The sequence below is a fragment of the Somniosus microcephalus genome, chromosome 4, assembly GCF_052327205.1.
Source record: "Somniosus microcephalus isolate GS21.2 chromosome 4, FLI_Smic_1.0, whole genome shotgun sequence".
Classification (NCBI taxonomy): Eukaryota; Metazoa; Chordata; class Chondrichthyes; order Squaliformes; family Somniosidae; genus Somniosus; species Somniosus microcephalus.
Genome location: NC_140990.1, coordinates 312867289 through 312892141, shown reverse-complemented (window position 1 = coordinate 312892141; position 24853 = coordinate 312867289). Strand labels below are relative to the sequence as shown.

Sequence of the window (24853 nt, the reverse complement as noted above, 5' to 3'; positions counted from 1 at the left end):
TGCGGCAGAACAACACACGACCATAATGATTGCTGGTTCAAGGACAAAGTGTGCAGACAGTGTGGAAAAGTAGGACACATAGCAAGAGTCTGCAGGTCGGGAAAGTAAACCAGCAGCAAGAAATATCCACAGGAGAAGTACAAGAAGGTACATAAGGTGACGGAGAGTAGTTCAGACGAACAGAAAAGTGATACAGACTCCGGAAGCAAGGAGCTGGGTTGTCTGAAACTACATAATGTGATCAAAACGGAGGATCACCAAACTATCTGAGTCACGCTCAAGATAGCAGGAGTCCAAGTGAAAATGGAATTGGACACAGGATCAGCCCTAACAGTCATAAACCGAAGGGACAACAAGCAGCTATTCTCACATATACCCTTGAGAGATACAAAGATTGTCTTGAAGACGTACACGGGGCAAAAAGTCTACCCCAAAGGAAAAATAAGGGTGAACGTTATATATAACGGCAAGGAAACACCAAAAATGGACCTATATTTATTGCCAGATGGAGGACCACCACTACTAGGACGTGAATGGATCTGGAAGATACAGCTAGATTGGCATTCCATACAAGCACTGACTGTAGATGCCAAAAAGGATGACGACGTCACACCTGGACGACTGTTAAAAATGCTAACTGACGCACAAGAAGTGTTCCAGCAGGGACTCGGAACACTAAAAGGCATAACAGCGACGATCAAAATAGAGGAAAATGCAAGCCAAAGTTTTTTAAGGCCAGACCGGTACCTTATGCGATCCGCCCAGCCATCGAAGCAGAACTGGAAGGTTTGGAACATTCAGGAGTACTGTCCAAAGTGGACTGGAGCGAGTGGGCTACACCCATCGTTCCTGTAATGAAGAGGTCGTTGAGTAATACGCCTGGGGAACCAAAGAAGGTTCGCATCTGTGGGGACTTTAAGGTGACAGTGAACCCAGTCCTTCACACTGTACAATATCCGCTTCCGCGGATTGAAGATATTTTCGCCTCGCTATCTGGAGGGAAACGCTTCACTAAGATTGATCTGGCCCAGGCGTACCTGCAAATGGAGGTAGAAGAAGCCTCGAAACAGTACCTCATGATCAACACTCATAAAGGTCTCTACCAATACAACCGGCTGGTGTTCGGGGTAGCATCAGCTCCGACTATTTGGCAAAGGGCAATGGAACAAGTCCTGCAAGGGATTCCAGGGACCCAGTTTTATTTGGACGACATCCTGGTCACGGGCGAAAATGACAGTGATCACCTCGCCAACCTGGAGCAGGTGCTCACTAGATTGAAGGAATATGGGCTCCGAGCTAATCGCCACAAATGCGAGTTTTTCCAGAAGCAGATCTCGTATTGTGGCCACGTTATTGATAAAGAGGGGTTACATAAGTCCCCTGAAAAGATTGAGGCAGTAGTCAAGGCTCCAGCACCGGAAAATGTGTCACAACTGAGGTCGTTCCTCGGGCTGGTGAACTACTACCATAACTTCTTGCCGAATTTGTCTACCGTACTACACCCACTGAACACCCTACTGCAAACGGGGGTACCATGGAAGTGGAGTGACGAATGTAAACGAGCTTTCAAGAAGAGCAAAGCATTGATCACATCAAAAGAGTTGTTGGCTCATTTCAACCCAGCACTACCAATTCGGTTGGCGTGTAATGCATCATCCTATGGCATTGGAGCGGTGCTGTCGCACAAATTCCCGGACAGCTCAGAGAGGCCAGTAGCCTTTGCGTCTCGGTCACTAACCTCAGCCGAGCGTAACTACGCCCAAATTGACAGGGAGGCCCTCAGCCTAGTGTGGGGAGTGAAAAAGTTCAATCACTATCTGCACGGGCAGAAGTTCACCTTGCTGACTGACCACCAACCACTTGTCTCCATCTTTAACCCAAAGAAGGGCGTTCCGGTGATGACTGTGCAGCGGCTACAAAGATAGTCCCTTTTTCTAGGGGCGCACCAATATGAAATCGAGTATAAGGGCACGAAACAGCATGGAAACGCTGATGGGCTATCACGCCTGCCACTGCCTACTGCGGAAGAAGCACCAGCAGTGGATCCTGTCGAAATATTTCATTCGACTATAATTGAATGCTTGCCAGTAACCAACGCTGGTATAGAGAAGGAGACCCGAAATGACCCGACGCTGTCTCGGGTATATGATTTGACGGTGAAGGGATGGCCAGCATATGGCGACTCCCTGTTGCCAGCATTCTCATCCAGAAGAGAACAGCTGTCAGTATGCCAGGGGACCTTGATGTGTGGATCCCGAGTGGTAATTCCACCCAAGTTAAGGGAGAGAGTGCTCAATGAGCTTCACGAAGGTCATCTGGGAGGGGTGAAAATGAAAAGCCTTGCTAGGGCTTATGTGTGGTGGCCGGGGATCGATCAGCAAATCGAGGACCTAACAAAGAGCTGCTCAGGATGCCAGAAGGTCCAAAATGCACCACCACATGCCCCTCTACACCCATGGGAGTGGCCCTCATCTCCATGGCAATGGGTGCATATTGATTTTGCTGGTCCCTTCATGGACTCAATGTTTTTAATAGCCGTGGATGCGCACTCGAAATGGCCTGAGGTGATCAAAATGTCCTCCGCCACCACGGAGAAAACTATTGCAGTGCTACGGACCATTTCTGCCAGGAACGGCTTGCCAGAGCAGATTTGCTCTGATAACGGACCACAGTTTGTGTCCGAAGATTTTCGAAGATTTATGAAAAGGAATGGGGTAAGGCATTACACATCCGCCCCGTATCATCCAGCCACAAATGGATTGGCTGAGAGGGTCGTACAAACCTTTAAAAAAGCAGTAAAGGCCATGTGCGATGACGACATTCCACTGCAGCATAAGGTGGACAATTTCCTGTTAGCCTACAGAAATGCGACACATGCAGTTAACCAACCAGACCCCGGCCATGATGTTCTTTAACCGAAGGTTGAGATCGCGTCTGGATTTGCTCAGACCAAATGTACGAAGAGATGTTGAGAGTAAGCAATTCCAGCACATCAATGAGAAGCCGACAAGGAGCTTCAATGTAGGGCAACCAGTCTTGGCCCGCGACTACCGAACAGAGAAATGGCAACCAGGAACGATATGCACATGGCAGGGGCCACTAATGTACACAGTGGATGTTGGGGAGAACATTGTGAGACGCCATGCTGACCAGATCCTAGAGTCACAGGAATGAGTCAACCCCAAGTCTCGGCCATACGTACCTGGTGAGGAACCCGACGTACAGGTCGCATCTACCTCAGAAACAATAGCATCGGAAGCTGATGAACCAACCGACGACAGGGGGCCAGAATCGCCTCCGCACCAAGAACAAGACACTCGGGAAAGGCGCTATCCAGAAAGGATCATGAAGCCTCCCCAAGACTGAATTTATAAATAGACTATTTTCAGCTAATGTTGCATGTTAAAAGTGTTAATTGTAATTAGTTTGATATTTAATTGTTAAATGAGTGTTATGGTATTGTTAATCTAAAAAGGGGAGGAATTGTAATGTATGTACCTTTAAGGGGAGAACTACTTTTTACAGCTCCTGTATACTGTAGTACCGGCAGTGACCACACCTGTATATAAACGCTGAGTAGTGATCTGTAGAGTTAGTTCTAGAGTAACCCTCATTCAGTAAACACCTGTTGATCGTTCCCTGCAGTCTTTTGTCTGATTATTGAAGGACACAACATTAAGATACACGGATCTAACAGCCGCCACTCCCGCTCAGGTCCGCGCTGTGTGATAACAGTAATGGAACCTTAATAACACTTTATACACTCTATGTGCTTACCCTTGTGCATCTACTTCTGTGTCATTTTTCTTTTACACATTGTAGTGGCGCTTCTTAATTTCCAAACAGGCAGCCACTGAGCTTTGGGGCTTTTAACAACGAGTAGACGCATGTCGAAATAAAACGTTCCCAAACGTAGCTTTGTCTTTTAAACTGTTTACTATAACACCTTACAAACAGAATTACAAAGCAAACACGTATAAATGAACACGGTCAAAAACTGTATTGCTCCAGCCCTCACAAGCTTCTGCCTCCTCCAGCCACGTGGAGTTTAAACTGTAAAATGGCTGCATACCATGTGACGATCTTAAGGACTGTACCATTGTGGCAAGAATGAAGGGGGTATCTCGGACTATACTACTGGAGCAAGAAAATAGGGGGTTTCTCAATACAATAAGTCAGTCAGGTAAATTAACTATTATACTATTTAACCAATATTTTAAAGTATTTTCTTTCTTAAACTTTCATGACTCTTACACACATGCTTCTACGAGGTACACCCCCTGTGGTTTCAGCAGAGGTAGAGGCAGGCTGTCCACTTCCCTGCTGCGAATGCTTTGACATTTTTGGCAGATGTCCTCTGGGTTTTGGAGCGTGCAAGTGCCCCGCCAAAGTCTGCTCCTCCTGTGACTGTACAGGGCCAGACTCGGTCATTGCGATCCAAGGAAGCATCTGGGGCTCTGACTGGCAGGGGGTGGGCAACGGGGGAGAAGTGAGAGCGCTTTGAGAGGAGCCCCTACTTCCATGTCCCCTCTCACCGTCATCCCTCTCATGGGCCACCCACACTTCCCTGCTAGCAAGGAGCTGGAGAGCACCTTGCTGCACAGCAGTGGGGCCATGAGGACCCAAGTCTACGTTTAGATTCCTCCTAGAGAGGAGGTCTATGAGCCTCTGCCATCTGTTCTCCATAGCTCGCATGTGCTTACGAGAGTGGCGCATTAACTGCTCCATGCAGGTGGCCATCCTTTCCATGGAAGAGCACATCGTCGCCATCGCCTGCAACATGGTGGTGCTCATGTTTGAGATAGACTCGTCCATTCTCTGCATATTTGCAGACATTATGGCTGCAAAACCTGCCAGAGCCTCCTGCATTTCTTGCTGCCACTCCAGGATCACCCTCTTTCTCAATGGCTCCCCCCGCCCCCCACGGCTCAGTGTCTGCATGCAGCTGAGCAGAGTTTGGAGCGTTATGCGCCCTCCGGCGAGGAGTCTCCACTGCTGTTCCCGTCAACACCATCTGCTCTTGCTCACTTGTGAAGTGTGAGACACCAGGTGACAACACTACTCTATCTCAGAATGGACCCACCAAGGTGTGCGTATCTGCGCTGGTGCTGGGTGCGCTTGGGTCTGCTGATGGTGCGCCCTCAGAGGCTGGAGGCTCCTCTGAGGAGTCGTCTTCCTCCTCCGGCTGGACAGTGGCAGGGGCGGGCTCTTGATGGACGTGTGGGAGAGTAAAGAGATGACTTAGAAATGTTATATTAAGAATGGATAACGATCCCATTATGCACATAATGAACACTCATTGGCTGCTGACATCAGTCACCATAGGAGTGACTGCTGTATGCCATGTGGCTGTATGAGATGTAAATCTGTTTGAGAGTTCCCCCTCTCTCCGTCTCCCACCACCAGCAGCTCTGCAAGTCTTGAGACCTCCAGGGCCACCTCCTCTGTTGCAGTTAAGGTACTGAAGGATGGAGGGCCAACTCCGTTTCTCTTCCTTTTCCTGTTGTTGTGGGCTCTCGTCTCCTGCAAGTTGGGAAAGAGAAGTTTGAGTGAGAGTGATGGAATGTGTGTAAGGAATGTGTGGCTTACATCTGTAGAGAGTGACTATGAGGGAGTGTGGTGCCAATTCCATATGGCCTCTTTCTGTGGTGTTACTTGGTATGATTATATTAGGATGAAGGTGGGTGTGAGGGGTGGTTAGTCAGATGGGGATGTGAGTATGTACATGGAGAAGGATGGGTGGACGTGCAAGGTATGTTGGTGTGAGGAATGATGTGCAGGAGTAGGCTTGGGAAGGCAGAGTGATGGGGATGTGGTGACAGGCACATCAGGATGAAGGCGAGTGTGGCTTTGCACTCACCTTTCCTGATCTCAACAGATCAGTGAAGCACTTCCTGCACTGCACCCTGGTCCTCCTTACGAAATCCCTGCTGTTAACCTCCTCAGCAATTTGGAGCAAGGCTCTTTGGGAGGTCTCTTCCACCCATCAGCAGGGAAGAGGGCCTCCCTGTGTGCTCTGACTCCCTCCACAAGAATATGTAGCGATTCATCGAAAAAATGGGGTGCAGTTCTTTATGAAGTAATTTTTCTATTTCTCATCAACAAGACACTCTTCTCCAATGCTCCCTCCACACTTCAAATGCGATATGGCCAAAGTTGCTTTAAATATCCCTGCTGGAAATGAGTCATCGATGATATCATCAGACCCGCACCATTTAAAACGCACATGTCTGATGGGGCTAGTGTCGTTCTGAAGAGCGGGCTGATCAATACATCGCAGCCCGCACACACCCGACTCGACTTGGTTGGGAAAATTCTGGCTAACATGTCAATGATATGCTTAACTGGTACTCTGGTGAATGAATAGACCTCATTATAACAGTGCTCAGCTTGTATGCTGGGAAACCCCACACGTGCCATGAGCCTTGATCTCCCAGAAGCCACCCAAAGACTTGGCTTGCTGATATGGTAGATTACCTTAAAATGAGGGCATTGTGGTAACGCCCAGGGAAGTGAGCATTCCTTCCATGATGCTGGGCACAACATCAACAACTTGCATTTACATAGCATCTTTAACGTAGTAAAAGGTCCCAAAGCGTTTCACAGGAGCTGTACACTGAGTGGAGTCAATTTTAACTTGTCATAGAGTTATACAGCACAGAAAGAGGCCCTTCAGCCCATCATGTCTGCGCCGGCCATCAAGCCCTGTCTATTCTAATCCCATTTTCCAGCACTTGGTCCATAGCCTTGTATGCTACGGTGTTTCAAGTGCTCATCCAAATGCTTCTTGAATGTTGAGGGTTCCTGCCTCTACCACCCTTTCAGGCAGAGAGTTCCAGATTCCAACCACCCTCTGGGTGAAAAAGTTTTTCCTCAAATCCCCTCTAAACCTCCTGCCCTTTATCATGAAACTATGCCCCTGGTTATTGATCCCTCTACTAAGGGGAACAGTTCCTTTCTATCTACCCTATCTATGCCCCTCATAATTTTGTACACCTCAATCAGGGTCTCCCCTCAGCCTTCTCTGCTCTAAGGAAAACAACCCCAGCCTGTCCAGTCTCTCTTCATAGCCGAAGCGCTCCAGCCCAGGTAACATCCTGGTGAATCTCCTCTGCACCCTCTCCAATGCAATCACATCCTTCCTATAGTGTGGCGACCAGAACTGCACACAGTATTCCAGCTGTGGCCTAACTAGCATTTTGTACAGCTCCATCATAACCTCCCTGCTCTTATATTCTATGCCTTGGCTAATGAAGGCAAGTATCCCATGTGCCTTCTTAACCACCTTATTTACCTGTCCTGCTGCCTTCAGGGATCTATGTACATGCACACCAAGGTCCCTCTGATCCTCTGTCCTTCCTAGGGTCCTACCATTCATTGTGTATTCCCTTGCCTTGTTAGTCCTCCCAAAATGCATCACCTCACACTTTTCAGGGTTAAATTCCATTTGCCACTGTTCTGCCCATCTAACCAACCCGTCCATATTGTACTGTAGCCTGAGGCTTCCCTCCTTGCTATTTACCACTCCACCAATTTTCGTGTCATCTGCGAACTTACTGATCATACCTCCTAGCATTCATATCTAACTCATTAATGTACACTACAAACAACAAAGGACCCAGCACCGATCCCTGCGGTACACCACTGGACACAGGCTTCCAGTCACAAAAACAACCTTCGACCATTACCCTCTCTCTGCCTCCTGCCACTAAGCCAATTTTGGATCCAATGTGCCAAATTGCCCTGGATCCCATGGGCTCTTACTTTCTTGACCAGTCTCCCATGCGGGACTTTGTCAAAAGTCTTACTGAAGTCCATGTAGACTACATCAACTGCACTACTCTCATCCACACACCCAGTCACCCCCTCAAAAAAATCAATCAAATTGGTTAGACATGATCTCCCCCTGACAAAGCTATGCTGACTATCCTTGATTAATCCTCGCCTCTCCAAGTAGAGACTAAGGCCTAGAAATTCAGTATAGCCACTTTTGGGGCGGTAAAGTTGGGCGGCCGCTAAAGTTTGCGCCCGGCGCAAAGTCGCGCCCCCTTCGCCGATATTCAGTCGCATCGCCCCAAGAGGTTGCTGCTGCGCTAAAACAGGCGATGCACGACTATCTTTAGGCGCTAAGGCGGCGGTGCTGAGCGATACCCCCGAGGCCGGGCGCAGCGCCGGTGCGGCGAGTTGCTGATTGACGGCAGACTCTCTGGCGCCGGTCAGCTCTTAAAGGGGGAGGGTGGATTTGTTTGCCTGCCACGCCCTGCACACTGCAGCCCTCAACCTAGGCCTGACCACTTCAGCTTCACCTGCACAACGCCCAGGGCTATGGAGAAGGCCAGGGAGAGAGCGCAGCACTTCAGCGGCGGTGACCTGAGGCTGCTGGTTGGCGGAGTGGAGCGCAGGCGCCATGTTCTGTTCCCAGAAGGTGGCAAGAGGCCGCTGCCCAGCGCCTACCGGAAAGCCTGGAGGGAGGTCTCAAACAGGGTGTCTTCCAACAGTGTGGTTGCCAGGACTCCTGTGCAATGCCGGAAGAAGTTCAACGACCTCACTCGGGTTGTCAGGGTGAGTACCCTTTCCAGTGTCCTCCTCATCCCTGCATGTGCACCTCACTTTATGGGCAAAAGGACCTGAAAGCCCTAATGGCCAGCCCTCATCCAGCAGCTATGGGACTGGCATGAAAATCACTTGCACATTCAGCACTTTACACACTGTACAAGCTATTCGACCATGGGAGGCATTGCAGACAAGATCAGGGCTTCACACTGTACAAGCTATTCGACCATGGGAGGCATTGCAGACAAGATCAGGGTTTCACACTGTACAAGCTATTCGACCATGGGAGGCAGTGCAGACAAGATCAGGGCTTCACACTGTACTTAGAGGCCGTCCTTTCTCTTGCAGGCCAAGGTGGCGCACAACCGGCGGAAACGAATTGACACCGGGGGAGGCCGTCCTGACGTTAAAGAGCTCTCCGACCTCGACCAGCGTGTGGAGCGCATTATGGCAGGCCGGCTGATTGGACCCATTGCCAGTGGAGATGCCGACCCTGTTCTGGGCACCAATGGTAAGGGCATCACCTTTTTGACCTCGCTCGTTCCACTTGCGCCTCAGATCAGCATCCTTTGCCACTGTCCGACCAATGCAGTGAATGGCACCACTCATGCCTCCCTCGCTGCCGCCCTGTCCTCACTCTAAAGCTACTCTTGTGCCTTCCTGCTTTCAGATGGTGAATCGCCAGGTGAGGAGGCGGGTCCTCAAGCTGCCACTGTCAGCACTTCGGAATACGAGGAGGAGGAAGAGGAAGCCAGCCCATCAGTGCCACCCTCAGCCGCGCCAGCCCATGGCGATGTAGGGGACACGTCTTCCCTGGAGGGGAGCCGGGGGGAAGGGTCGGAGGAGAGTGAAGCTCCGGGGCCCAGCGGCCTGCAGCAACGCGGGAGGGGTGGGGAAGCTCGGCGGACTTCTCCCCAGAGGGTTAGTGCGGCCTCCAGTCCTGCGACGGTCAGCGCAGAGGAGGTGCGGCTCCTGGAGGAAATGGCCGTCCAGGCTGAGCGCAGGCACAATGAGCTCATGGCTGCAGTGGCAAGGATGCCTGACTCCATTGAGTCTTTGTCAAGGAGTGTGCAGCAATTTGGAGCAGCACAGGCCAGGAGTCTACAGGACTTCGCGGCAGCACAGGCGGCGTCGAGCCAAGTGCTCAGTCGTGCAGTCCATTCACTGGCTGTTGTCATGCGGACACAGACCAGGGCCACACGGGCACTAACTGCTGCCACCCTCGCTGGATCAGCCAAGCATCGCCAGGGCACTCGCCGCGCAGCAGCAGCCCAGCAGTCTGTTCTTCAGCTGTTTGCTGCGCATGCTGCAGTGCTGGCCCGTGCGAGTGCCAATGTCTCAGGCGACCAGCGAGCACCTGCGATCTGCCAGGTTGGCACCATTCCTGCAGCCGACACTGCCACTCCGCCATTGCAGCTGCCACGAGCCGCTGGACAGACTGCTGCTGCCCAGCCAGAGTTGGAGCAGTCAGCAGCCGGCCACTCCAAGGCCAGAGCTGGTGCAGGCCGACCCCCAAGGGCATCTGCCTTCTCACCATCTGCCCCTCAGCAGCCTTCCCCCAGCCTTGCTGCAGCCACTGGCCTCCCATTGAGGAGGAGCTGCAGGGTGGGCAGGGGCCAGGCAAGGATGCGAAAGGCATCGCCCTCACAGGGCAAAAAGTAGAAGGAATGCACAAATGCCTGGTGCTTTTTGTAAGGCCGAGACTGGTGCAGTTGTGTTTTTGTAAGGCCGAGACTGGTGTCTTTCTTTCTTTTTGTAAGGCCGAGACTGGTAGTTTTGTGTATTTGGAGGGGGCTTCTCCACATGAGGATGTAATGTGGGAAGGGCAGAGGTTTGCAATAAATTATTGTTGTTAAATTGCAGTGTGCATGGTTTTTTGGTTAAGTCCTGGTTGCCCTGCTCGGCTGAGGGCTTGTGGAGCGGCTACATTCATCTGCTGACATTGGCACAAGCCATTCCCTGAGAGGGGGCCTAGAACCGACGTTCAATAAGCCGGCGACGGGCGGCCCTTGCACTTTCTGCCTCCCTCCTGTGCTGGTCCTCTTCCTCCTCCTCCTCCTCCTGAGGTGGTCCTCCAATCTCTGGTGGCAGTGCCTGAGTCCTGCGGATAGCCAGGTTGTGCAGCATGCAACAAACGACCACGAAATGGGAGACTCGCTCCGGCGAATACTGTAGGGCTCCACCGGAACAATCCAGACAGCGGAACCGTTGCTTCAGGACGCCGATTGTTTGTTCGATGATGTTCCTGGTCGCTTGATGGCTCTCATTGTATCCCTCTTCAGCAGGGGTGCTGGGCGCACGGAGCGGGGTCATCAGCCAGGTACACAAAGGATAGCCTTTGTCCCCGATAAGCCATCCTCGTGGGTGAGGCTGTGCCTGGAACATGTCTGCCACAGAAGTCTGTCGCAGGATGAAGGCATCGTGGCTGCTGCCTGGAAAGCGGGCATTGACAGCTAGGATGAGCTGCCTGTGGTCACACACCAGCTGGACGTTCAGCGAATGGTAGCCCTTCCGGTTGCGGTAATCCTCGGCATTCTCCAGAGGTGCCCGCAAAGCCACATGCGTGCAGTCAATGGCGCCCTGCACCATGGGGAAGCCCGCGAATGCTGCAAAGCCCATTGCACGCTGTTGCTGCTTGGCAAGGGCCATGGAGAAGGAGATGAACTGACGTCTCCTTTTGAAAAGGGCATTGGTCACCTGGCGGATGCAGCAATGCACGGCGAACTGGGAGATGTTGGCAATGTCCCCAGTAGCGGATTGGAAGGAGCCGGTGACATAGAAGTTGAGAGCCACCGTCACCTTCACTGCCACCGACAGAGACGTCCTGCTCCTCAGCTGTGGCATCAGATCACCGCCAAGCAGGTGGCAGATCTCTGTGACCACCTCCCTTCTGAATCGCAGCCTCCGAACACACTGCTCCTCAGACATGTTGAGATAGGAGAACTGCTGGCGGTATACCCTGGGTGGGTAAGGCCTCCTTTCCCGACGCCTGTTGCCCCCTCTCCGTCTAGCCAGGGGCTGCCACTCTCTCACGGCGTCTGTGAGCCCTTTGGATGTAATTGAGAAAGCCAGCGTTTACACCCATTGTAGCCCCCATAATATGCTGGCAAACAATGAGATGTCAATGAAGGCAAAGACAAGTGGAAAGCTGTGGCCTGAAGCCACAAGTACCTGTCCGAGTGTTGGGCCAAAGCAGAAAGCTCTCTACCTTGGTCTCTCTCCAAAGATCCGTTTCTCAAGAAGGAGTGCTGCGAAATGGCAGCCTTTTATAGTGCAGGAGGAGTGCCCTTTAATTTGCGCCCCCCGTGCCCCGCATCGACTGAGCACCGTTCCACTCTAACAGTCGCTAGGGGCGCCAGGCGCACAATGGGGCGTCGCGACTGAATTTCCGGTTGGGGGCGCACAAAGGGCGTTGCACGAGGAAATGACGTCATGATCTGCGCGCGCAGCTGAGCGCGCGCAAAGACTTTGCGCTGCCGCTAAATCTCTAGTGAAGTTGGGGCGAGGCGCAGATCGCGCTGCGCCCGGCCGCTAGCCGCCTAGCGCCCGACATCTACTCCTCCTAAGGCGCTACCGGCTGGCGCAACCAACTGAATTTCTAGGCCTAATTCTGTCCCTCAGAATTTTTTCCAATAATTTCCCTACCACTGATGTTAGGCTCACCGGCCTGTAATTCCCTGGTTTATTCCTACTACCCTTCTTGAACAGTGGTACTACGTTAGCTGTCCTCCAGTCCTCTGGCACCTCCCCTGTGGCCAGAGAGGTTCTGAAAATTTGTGTCAGAGCCCCTGCAATCTCCTCCCTTGCCTCACACAGCAGCCTGGGATACATCTCGTCTGGGCCTGGGGATTTATCCACTTTTAAGCCCGCTAAAACCGCTAGTACCTCCTCCCTCTTAATACTAATTTGTTCAAGTATATCACAATCCCCCTGCCTGATTTCTATGCTTACATCGTCCTTCTCCATAGTGAACACAGATGCAAAATATTCATTTAAAACCTCACCTACATCTTCCGGCTCTGCACACAGATTGCCACTTTGGTCCCTAATGGGCCCTACTCTTTCCCTGGTTATCCTCTTGCCCTTAATATACTTATAAAACACCTTGGGATTTTCCTTTATTTTGCCCACCAGTGTTTTTTCATGCCCCCTCTTCGATCTCCTAATTTCATTTTTAAGTACCCCCTGCACTTTCTATGCTCCTCTAGGGCTTCCACTGTTTAGTCCTTTGTATCTGCCAAAAGCCTCCCTTTTTTTCCTAATCCATTCTTGTATATCCCTTGACATCCAGGGTTCCCTGGAATTGTTGGTCCCACCCCTGACCTTTACAGGAACATGTTGGCGTTGTACTCTCTCTATTTCCTTTCTGAAAGACTCCCACTGCTCTGATGTGGATTTTCCTACAAGTAGCTGATCCCAGTCCACTTTGGCCAGATCCTGCCTTATCATATTAAAATCGGCCTTCCCCCAATTTACAACCTTTATTTCCGGTCCATCTTTGTCCTTTTCCATGACTACCTTAAATCTCACCGAAGTATGGTCACCGTCACAAAAATGCTCTCCTACTGACACTTCTACCACTTGCCCAGCTACATTCCCTAGAATTAGGTCCAGTACCACCCCCTCTCTTGTAGGACTTTCTACATGCTGGCTCAAAAAGCTCTCCTGGATGCACTTTAAGAATTCCGCACCCTCTAAGCCTTTCACACTCTGACTATCCCAATTAATATTGGGGAAGTTGAAATCCCCTACTATTATTATCCTATTATTTCTACACTTCTCTGAGATTTGCCTACATATCTGTTCCTCTATCTCCCCCTGACTGTTTGAGGGCCTATAGTACACTCTCAGCAAAGTGCTTGCCCCCTTTTTGTTTTTAAGTTCTACCCATATGGCCTCATTAGAGGAACCTGCTAAGATATCATCCCTCCTTACAGCAGTAATTGACTCCTTGATTAATATTGCGACATCCCCTCCTCTTTTACACCCCCCTCTGTCTCGCCTGAAGATTCTATACCCCGGAATATTGAGCTGCCAGTCCTGCCCCTCCCTCAACCATGTCTCTGTGATAGCAACAATATCATACTCCCATGTGTTCATCAACACCTTCAATTCATCTGCCTTACTCGCAAGACTCCTTGCATTAAAATAAATGCCATCCAGCCTTGCCATACTCTCTTGTGCAGTTACATATTTGCTCTGCCTTCCAGGCTGACTTGTTTTTTCCTCTATATTTGGCTGTGCATCACCCCCTACTAAAGGCGGAAGTCACACCCCCATCCACATCCATGGGGCTGTGGTGGAAAGGGTGGACAGCTTTAAGTTCCTCGGAGTCCACATCACGGAAGACCTCTCCTGGTCCCTCAATACCTCCTCTCTGGGGAAGAAGGCCCAGCAGCGCCTATATTTCCTAAGGAGGCTGAAGGGATGTAACCTGTCACCCCTGGTCCTCTCTAACTTTTACCGCTGCACAATAGAGAGCATCCTGATGAACTGTATCACAGTATGGTATGGCAGCTGTAGCTACTATGACCGGAAAACCCTGCAGCGGGTAGTCAAAACTGCCCAACGCATTACCGGCACCCGGCTACCGGCCATAGAGCACATATACCAGAAACGCTGTATACGGAGGTCACGGACCATCATCAAAGACCCTACCCACCCCAGCCACAGTCTGTTCGCCCTCCTGCCATCTGGGAGACGCTACAGATGCAGTCGCACCCGAACGACCAGATTTAGGAACAGCTTCTTTCCCAGGGCTGTCATCCTACTGAACTCCACAAATAAACTCTAAAGCCTGCACATCTGCCAATGCACTTTATTATGGTTATGTTTATGTTAATGTATTACAAGTCAAATGAATGTTGAATGTTTAAATGTCTTAATCTAAATGTACACTCTCGGGAGCCGCAAGCCTACATTTCGTTGTACTGCACTTGTGCACTAACAATGACAATAAAGTTGATTATGATTATTATGATTACTATAGCTCCACTCTGTATCCCATCCCCCTGTTGTATCACCTGACATTAACGGGGCCTTAACAGCCTCAAAATGGGGTTGGTTAGCCTTACCGCCTCTTTGTCACGAGGTACATGAGACCGGCCGGTATGCTCCACTATTTGTTTATATTCCCAGGTTGTGGACGTTGCTGGAAATTATTGCTCATCCCTAGTTTCCCTTAAAAGGTGGTGATGGGCCTTTTTTTTTTTAACTGCTGGTAGCGGACAGTTGAGAATCAACCAGTGTGCGACTGGAGTCACATATAGGCCAGACTGGGTAAGGACGAATGTTTTCTTCCTTAAAAGGACACTTGGGTTTTTTCGACAATCCGACAGCTTCATGGTCATTTTTTACTAATACCAGCTTTTTATTTCCAGACTTTTATAAAGAGTGAATTCAAACTTTCAAACTGCCTTGGTGGGATTTGAATTCACATTCTCTGGATTATCAGTTCAGGCTTCTGGATTAGTAGTCCAGCAACAAAACCACTGCATTACTGTACCCTAATAGTTGCTTGCCCAAAAGTCAAATTTGCCCCGTGTGTGGAATTATTTCATGCTATTGTCGGTTATAGACAGATGCACTGCAGCAACTCACCAAGGCTTCTTTGACAGCACCTCCCAAACCTGCGACCTCTACCACCTAGAAGGACAAGGGCACACCACCACCTCCACGTTCTTCTCCAAGTCACACACCATCCTGACTTGGAAATATATTGCTGTTCCTTCATTGTTGCTGGATCAAAATCCTGGAACTCCCTCCCTAACAGCACTGGGAGTATCTTCACCACACGGACTGCAGCAGTTCAAGAAGGTGGCTCATTGCCACCTTCTGAAGAGCCATTACGGATGGGCAATAAATGCTGGCCTTGCCAGCGACGCCCACATCCCATGAATGAATTTTTAACAAATCAGTGCTCAAGGGAGGATCTGTGGGTGCAATCTACAATTTCCTGACTTGAGAAATCCTGCACTCTGCAACAGCCTCATAGCATACAGCAGCTGTTCCCTAAACAACCACCAAAAGTGCAGTGCCTGCGGTGGAGGAGAAACTTAAGTTCAGTTGCAGCTTGCAACATAACAGTGATGGTCTCCTTTGCATGTGTGAAATTTCACATTGGAAAAGCCAGTCCTGGGCTGTGTGGGACCGGCAGACAGCTAGCGGGAACGTTGGGGACAAGTGAAGAAACAAAAGATGGGTCGAGAAGAGGTGTAAATGGGAATAGCAGAATCATCAGCAACAGGGGACAGCAGAAGCAGTAATAAATTACATTTATGGCGAAGTTCTGATGACAGAGTAACTATGAGAAAATTCTGGGTAAGAGTTTGATCAAAGGCAACTAAGGCCTTATGAAGAAACAAGAAAGGACTTCCATTTATATAGCATCTTTGAACTCATAGCTTGCTCCAGTAAATTAACTTCCGCTCATAAGCTGAGAATGGATGAAGCACTATCTTCGGGAATTGCAACTGATGAGAAGGCCTGGGGAGAGGGTTGCATGTTTCTGGTTCCAAGAATATCTTAAAGGCAGAGACATCGTTCATGTGTAGAGAATAAAATGAATCATTAATTATTAAAGCACAAAAACAGGCCATTTGGCCAGTCGAGTCTGCACCAGTTTTTTTCTCTACATGTGTAAAGCATGTTTTTGTAACCACCTCTTTAAATCTTTTTGAGCTTACCTGTCCTCTTGTTACTGTCTCGTCGACCAATGGAACTATCCCTATTTACCTGGTCATAATCCTACATAACCTTGAAGACCACTATCAGGTCACTCCGAACCTTCTCAGCACCATAGAAAAAAGCCCTAACTTCTGAATTCTTCCTCCAAAACTGTAGCCCCTCATCCCTGGTCACATCTTAGTGAATCTACACTGCACCTCTTTCCTTGTTTTTATATCCTTCCTATAATTGGCCGAGGGTCTTCTTCAAGCTCAACATTACCTCATTTTCTATTCTGTACCTCTAGATATAAAACTCAGGACTCTCCTTGTCTTTTTACAGCCTTTAACCACCTGTACTGTTACCTCTAAAAACGTATGTACCTGCACACGAAGATCCCTCAGCTCCTATAAGACTCAAGCTCGTATACACACGAGCAGGCCTTTTCGCATACATCTTTTTCAATAGTCCAGTCAGAGAAAAGAACATTTTTATGTCTAGTTATTCAACTATTATAATTACTGGAAGGCAATTCTAAAAATCAGACTGTCTGGCTCAAAAGTATATTGGAACATTGGAATAGGAGGAGGCCATTCAGCCCACAACTTATGCCTCAATCTCACTCCGTGCCCTGCCGTAGTCTTTTAAGTTTTGGACCTTTGACCCATCTGCCCATATCCAGAGCATTCATTACTGGTTCTGCTCCTCCACCATAGCTAGACTATTCACAACTGGTTCCACTCCCCACCTAATCAGCCCATTCGTTACTGGTTGTGCTTCCCCACATGATCCAGACCTCTTATTGTTCATCTGCTTCTCTCTATCGAGACCTTTCATTGCTGGTTCTGCTCCCCTCCTTAACAACAGCAACTTGCATTTTATATAGCACCTTTAACATAGTATAACGTCGCAAGCAATGTTCCCTCTAAATTTTTGGGGGCCGCATGGCCCATTTAAAATTCTGCGCATGCGTGATTTTTTTCCTTTTAAAGCCGGTGAGCCGGCTGCGCGGGAGCTCCAGAATGCTGCACAGCTGCGCAGCTTAAATGAAACATTGATATCGCTCTTCTGAAGTGCCTTGGGACCAATCAAAAATCTGATACCGAGCCACAGAAGGAGATATTAGGACAGACGACTAAAAGCTAGGTCAGAAATAGGTTTTAAGGATCATCTTCAAGGAGGAGAGCTAGAGAGGTGGAAAGCATTAGGGAGGGAATTCCAGAGAATAGGGCCTAGTCAGCTAAAAGCATAGCTGCCAATGGTGGCACAATTAAAATTGGGGATGCACAAGAGGCCAGAATTGGAGGATTGCATAGATCTCGAAGGCTTGTAGGGCTGGGGGAGGCTACAGAGATAGGGAGGGGCAAGGCTGTGGAGGGATTTGAAAACAAGGATAAGAATTTTAAAACTGTGGTGTTGCCGGGCCAGGAACCAATGTAGGTCAGCGAGCACAGGGGTGATGGGTGAACGGGACTTGGTGCGAGTTAGGGTACACACAACAGTTTTGGAGGAGCTCAAGTATATGTAGGGTGGAAGATGGGAGGCGGCCCAAGAAAGCATTGGCTTAGTCAAGTCTAGAGGTAACAAAGGCATGGATGAGGGTTTCAGCAGCAGATGAGCTGAGGCAGGGGTGGAGTCAGGCGATGTTACGGAGGTGTAAGTAGGCAGTCTTGGTGATAAAGGAGATATGTGGTCGGAACGGTCTGGTTCAGCCTCAGACAGCTGCCAGGGAGAGTGATGGAGTCGGTGGCTAGTGAATGGAGGGAGGGGGGGGGGACCGAAGACAATGGCTTCGGTCTTCCCAATATTTAATTGCAGGAAATTTCTGCTCATTGGACAAGCAGTTTGACAAAATCAGAGACAGTGGTGTCGTCAGCACACATGTGGAACCTGACATGTTTTCGGATGATGTAGCCGATGGGCACCATGTAGATGAGAAATAGGAAGGGTTCAAGGATAGATCCCTGGGGGACTCCAGATGTAATGGTGCGGGAGCGGATGAGAAGCCATTGCAGATGATTCTCTGGCTACGACTGGATAGATAAGAATGGAACCAGGCGAGGGCAGTCCCATCCAGCTGGACGGAGGACAGGCATTGGAGGAGAATGGTGTGGTCAACCGTGACTTATCCAGACCTTTCATTGCTAGTTCTGCTCCCCTCCTTATCCAGACCTTTAAGAACATAAGAAATAGGAGCAGGAATAGGCCATTTGGCCCTTCAAGCCTGCTCCGCCATTCAATAAGATCATGGCTGATCTTCTTCCTCATCTCCACTTTCCTGCACTATCCCCATACCCCTTAATATTCAAAAATCTATCGATCTCTTTCTTGAATATACTAAATGACTGAGCCTCCACAGCCCTCTGGGGTAGAGAATTCCAAAGATTCACCACCCTCTGAGTGAATACATTTCTCCTCATCTCAGTCCTAAATGGCTGACCCCTTATTCTGAGACTATGACCCCTAGTTCTAGACTCCCCAGCCAGGGGAAACATTCTCCCTGAATCTACCCTGTCAAGCCCTGTAAGAATTTTGTATGTTTCAATGAGATCACCTCTCATTCTTCTAAACTCCAGAGAATATAGGCCTAGTCTACTCAATCAGTCCTCATAGGACAATCCCCCTATCTCAGGAACCAGTCTGGTGAACCATCGTTGCACTCCCTCTATGGCAAGTCTATCCTTCCTTAGGTAAGGAGACCAGAACTGTACACAATACTCCAGGTGTGGTCTTACCAGGGCCTGATATAATTGCAGTAAGATATCTTTACTCTTATACTCAAATCCTCTTGTAATAAAGGCCAACATACCATTTGCTTTCCTAATTGCTTGCTGTACCTGCATGTTAACTTTCAGTGATTCGTGTACAAGGACACCCAGGTCCCTCTGAACACCAACATTTCCCAATCTCTCACCATTTAAAAAATACTCTGCTTTTCTATTTTTCCTACCAAAGTGGATAACTTCACATTTCTCCACATTGTATTCCATTTGCCTGTTCTTGCCCACTCACTTAGCCTGTCTATACCCCCTTGATGCCTCCTTGCAACCTCCTCACAACTTACATTTCCATCCAGCTTTGTATCATCAGCAAACTTGGACATACCTGTATTACATTTGATCCCCTCATCCAAATCATTGATGTAGATTGTGAATAGCTGAGGTCCAAGCATTGATCCTTGCGGTACCCCACTAGTTACAGCCTGCCAACCCGAAAATGACCTGTTTATTCCTACTCCCTGTTTTCTGTCCGTTAACCAATCCTCAATCCATGCTAGTATATTGCCCCAATCCCATGAGCCCTAATTTTGTTTACTAACCTATCAAATGCCTTCTGAAAATCCAAATACACATTCATTGGTTCCCCCTTAGCCCTGCTAGTTACAACCTCAAGAAACTCTTAACAGATTTGTCAAACACGATTTCCCTTTCACAAATCCGCGTTGACGCTGCCCAATCCGATTATTATTTTCTAAGTGCCCTGTTCCACGTTCTTAATAATAGATTCTAGCATTTTCCCTACTACTGATGTTAGGCTAACTGGTCTGTAGTTCCCCATTTTCTCTCTCTCTTCTTTCTTAAATAGTGGGGTTACATTTGCTACCTTCCAATCCGCAGGAACCGTTCTAGAATCTATGGAATTTTGGAAAATGGCAACCAATGCATCCACTATCTCTATAGCCAACTCTTTCAAAACCCTAGGATGTAGGCCATCAGGTCCAGGGGATGTATCGGCTTTCAGTCCCATTAATTTCTCCAGTACTACTTTTTTACTAATACTAATGTTTTTAAGTTCCTCATTCTCGCTAGACCCTTGGTTGTCCACTATTTCCGGGAAGTTTTTTGCGTCTTCTTCCGTGAAGATAGACATAATGGGGGGAATTTTGATGGCGCTCAGGGGGTGGGTTTGGAGGCGGGACTGCTGGCAAAATTGCAAAGATTGACAGCAGGTTCCGAACCCGGTGTCAACCCGCCTCCATACAATCTTCCCAAGTGTCGGGTCCCCGATTTGCACAGGGACCTGACACCTAGCAGCAGGAAGAGGATTATAGGCACTTAACTGCCTGTTAACTGCGGGCTTCCTGACGTCCGGACACCACGCCAGGGTAAGTGAGGCGTGCTGTGGGTCTACTGTAAGGTTTGTGCATTGATGACAGCTGCAGAAGTGGTGTGAAGGATCCAATGGTAACTGGTGATTTTCAGAGGTAAGAAAATGTTGGGAAAATCATTTTTAATGTATTTAGACTTTTCTGTAGGTAACAAGGTTTGAAGTGTCTGTGTAGTCCCACCGCATTGGGAGAACCTCTCTCACCAGTGACAGGTCGCTTCTGTAACCTCATCTGCAGCTGTCATCTGTTTTATCCTAAAGAGTCACTGGAGAGCGTGAGTGCAAGGGCTTACCTTTGTACAGTGATTGGCAGTGTTTGCAGCACCTCAATGCTGTCAAACACTGAAAAATAATCGGTCAAAAAAGCGTCCCCTTTAAGAAAACCGGCTGATGACGTCATCATCAACTGACGTCATCTGACACCGGCTTTCTCTTAATTGGCTGGTAAGCCTGCAGGGCGGGCTTAACAAGGCCAATTGATGTAAAATTAGGTCTGTGCGTCGGGCGTCATTGGGGGTGGGATTGGAACCCGAAAGGCAGGTGACCCGCTCCCAACTCGCAGCGAAAGGTAACATCACGCCCAATGTATTTGTTTAATTTCTCTGCCATTTCCTTATTCCCCATTATAATTTCTCCTGTCTCAGCCTGTAAGGGACCCACATTTACATTCGCTAATCTTTTCCTTTTTACATACCTATAGAAGCTTTTACAGTCTGTTTTTATGTCTCTCGCTAGTTTACCCTCATATTCTATTTTCCCTAGCTTTATCAATTTCTTGGTCATCCTTTGCTGAATTCTAAAATCCTCCCAATCCTCAGGCTTACTACTCTTTTTGGCAGCATTACAAGGCTCTTTCTTTGATCTAATACTATCTTTAACATCTCTTGTTAGCCATGGTTGGACCACTTTTCCTGTGGGGTTTTTGTGCCTTAAAGGAATGTATTCTACTCAATCTCTCCTCGTAGGGCAGTCTAGTGAACCTTCGTTGCACTCCCTCTAAGGCAAGTATATTCTTCCTTAGGTAAGGAGATCAAAACTGTACACAGTACTCCAGGTGTAGTCTCACCAAGGCCCTATATAATTGCAGTAAGACTTCTTTACTTGTACTCCAATCCCTTTGTAATAAAGGCCAACATACTATTTGCTTTCCTAATTGCTTGCTGTACCTGCATGTTAACTTTCTATGCCCCATTATCCAGACCATTCATTACTGCTTCTATCCCACCACTGCCGCCCCCCCCCCCCTCCCCACCTTAACCAGGCTTTTTTTTATTCGTTCAAGGGATGTGGGCATTGCTGGCAAGACCAGCATTTATTGCCCATCCCTCATTGCCCTTGATAAGGAGAAGAGCGTTATTCTTGAACCGCTGCAGTCCGTGTGGCGAAGCTGCTCCCACGATGCTGTTAGGTAGGGAGTTCCAGGATTTTGACCCAGCGACAATGAAGCAACGGCAATATATGTCCATGCTGGGATGGTGTGTGACTTGGAGGGGAACGTGGAGGTGGTGCTGTTCCCATGCACCTGTTGCGTTTAGCCTTATACATGGTGGAGGTCGCAGGTTTGGGAATTGATGTCAAAGAAGTCTTGGCAAGTTGCTAGTGTTTCCTGTAGATATTGTACACTGAAGCCAAGATGCATCGTTGGTGGAGGATATGGATACCTATGCCAGTGGATGGGGTGCCAATCAAGTGGATAATGTCCTGGATAATGCTGAGCTTCGAGTGTTGTTGGAGCTGCACCCATCCAAGCAAGTGGAGAGTATATCATCATATTCCTGACTTGCACCTTGTACGTGGTTTGTTGAGTCTTTGGGAAGTCAGAAGGTAAGTCACTTGCTGCAGAATACCCAGTCTTTGACCTGCTCCAGTTGCCTCAGCTATTATGTGGCTGCTCCAGTTGAGTTTCTGGTCAATGGTGAACCCCCAGGATGTTGATGGTAATGCCAATGAATGTCATGGGGAGGTGGTTCAACTCTGTTGTTGAAGATGGTTATTGCCTGGCACTTAGTCATAAAGGCACAGAAGGAGGCCATTCAGCCCATCGAGTCCATGCCGGCTCTCTGCAGAGCAATCCAGTCAGTCACATTCCCCCGCTCTATCCCCGTAGCCCTGCAAGTTTATTTCCCTCAAGTGCCTATCCAGTCTCCCCTTGAAAACACTGAGTGTCTCCGCTTCCACCACTTCCGTCGGCAGCGAATTCCAGGTCATCACCACTCGCTGTGTAAAAAAGTTTTCCCTCACATCCCCCCTGTATCTCTTGCCCAAAACCTTAAATCTGTGTCCCCTAGTCCTTGTACCATCAACTAGTGGGAACAGCCTTTCCTCGTCTAGCCTATCCAAACCCAACCCATCATAACCTTGTACACTTCTATCAAATCACCCCTTAACCTCCTTTGCTCTAATGAAAATAAATCCAGCTTCTCCAACCTGTCCTTGTAGCTAAGATCTCCCATCCCCGGAACCATTCTGGTAAATCTCCTCTGCACCCTCTCAAGGGCCTTCACATCCTTCCTAAAGTGTGGTGACCAGAACTGGACGCAATACTCCAGTTGTGGCCTAACCAGTGCTTTATAAAGATTCAGCATAGCTTCTCTACTTTTGTACTCAATACCTCTATTTATGAAGCCCAAGATCCCATATGCTTTGTTAACCACTTTCTCAATATGTCCTGCCACCTTCAGGGATCTATGCACCTTAACTCCCAGGTCCCCCTGTCCCTGCACACTCTTTAAAACTGTGTATATTGCCTCTCCCTGTTCCTTCTGCCAAAATGCATCACCTCACACTTCTCTGTATTAAATTCCATCTGCCACTTGCTTGCCCATTCTACTAGCCTTTCTATGTCCTGTTGCAGTCGATTGATATCATCACCGTTTGCCACACGCCCAAGTTTGGTGTCATCTGCAAATTTAGAAATTCTGCTCTGTATTCCAATATCCAGGTCATTTATATATCAAAAAAAGCAGTAGCCTCAGCACTGACCCTTGGGGAACACCACTGCCTACCCATCTTCCAGTCTGAAAAACAGCCATTTATCACAACTCGCTGTTGTCTGTCTTTAAGTCAATTCCTTATCCAAGCTGCCACTGACCCACCTATTCCATGAGCCTCAATTTTGTTAACCAGCCTTCTATGTGGTACTTTGTCAAACGCCTTCTGAAAATCCATGTAGACAACATCCATTGCATTCCCTTCATCAATCCTCTGTTACTTCATCAAAAAATTCAATTAGATTAGTCAAACACGATCTTCCTTTTACAAACCCGTATTGGCTCTCCTTAATTAGCTTAAACCTCTCCAAATGCCCGCTTATTTTTTCCTTGATTATTGCTTCTAAAACTTTACCCACCACTGATGTTAAACTGACTGGCCTGTAGTTACTAGGATTGTCCTTTCTTGAACAATGGGGTCACATCTGCCACTTCCCAATCCTCAGGCACCTCCCCCGCATCTAGGGATGATTGGAAAATTATGGCAAGCCCTTCCGCTATCTCCTCCCCCAATTCCCTTAGCAACCTGGCATGCAAGCCATCTGGACCAGGCGACTTGTCCACTCTAAGCATACCCAGCCTTTCTAGTACATCCTGTCTATCAATTTTCACCCGTTCCATTCCTTCTACCTTTTCCACTTCTACTGATATTTTGTCAGCATCCACCTCCTTAGTAAACACCGATACAAAGTACTCATTGAGTATTCTAGCCTTGCCCTGCACATCTAAGCATATACAGGAAACTTTGTGTTATCCGGAGGCTAAATGTCCGGCAAGCTCGAGCCACCGGCAAAAATCAGGAGCCGTTTTGTTAGGTTTTTTTTCTTCTTGTGGCTTTTTTTTCTTCTTGTGGCTTTTTTTTCAACAGTCAGGCTCTGCAAAGTCTCTCTGAAGCTGTTGCTAAGCGACAGAGACGCTTCCAAGGTACGGCCGACTGTTTAGAAGCAGTTGCTAAGCAACAGTGTTTGTTGCCAGATACGGAGCTGAAAAGCTCCGTATGCTTCAACATTAACGCTGGTTTGTCCGGCAGTTTTGAGGGAACGGCAACAGCGCGGTCCCGTCGGTGCCGGATAGCACCAAGTTTCCTGTATCACCTTCATTGTCTCTAATAGGCCCCACCCTGCCTCTTACTACCCGCTTACTGTTTACATGCCGGTAGAAGATTTTTGTGTGGCACGAATGTTACTTGCCGCTCATCAGCCCAAGCCTGGATGTTGTCCAGGTCATGCTGGATGTGGGCATGGACTTCTTCATTATCTGAGGAATTGCAAATGGAGCGGAACACTGTGCAATCATTAGCAAACAGCTCCACTTCTGACCTTATGATGGAGGGAAGGTCATTGATGAAGCAACTGAAGATAGTTGGACCTAGGACGCTGCCCTGAGGAACTCTTGCAGCGGTGTCCTGGGACTGAGATGATTGGCCTCCAACGACCACAACGATCTACCTTTGTGCTAGGCATGACCCCAGCCACTGGAGGGTTTCCTCCCCTGATTCCCATTAACTTAAGATTTACTGGGGCTCCTTGGTGCCAAAC

At 48.7% G+C, this 24853-nt stretch overlaps 1 protein-coding gene across 3 annotated transcripts in view; it reads right to left on the bottom strand.

Moving 5' to 3' along the window:
- The window catches only part of LOC147120603 (desmin-like), a 149425-nt gene that overhangs the window by 21048 nt on the left and 103524 nt on the right, over positions 1-24853 (bottom strand). The gene's annotated exons all lie outside the window — the stretch shown is intronic.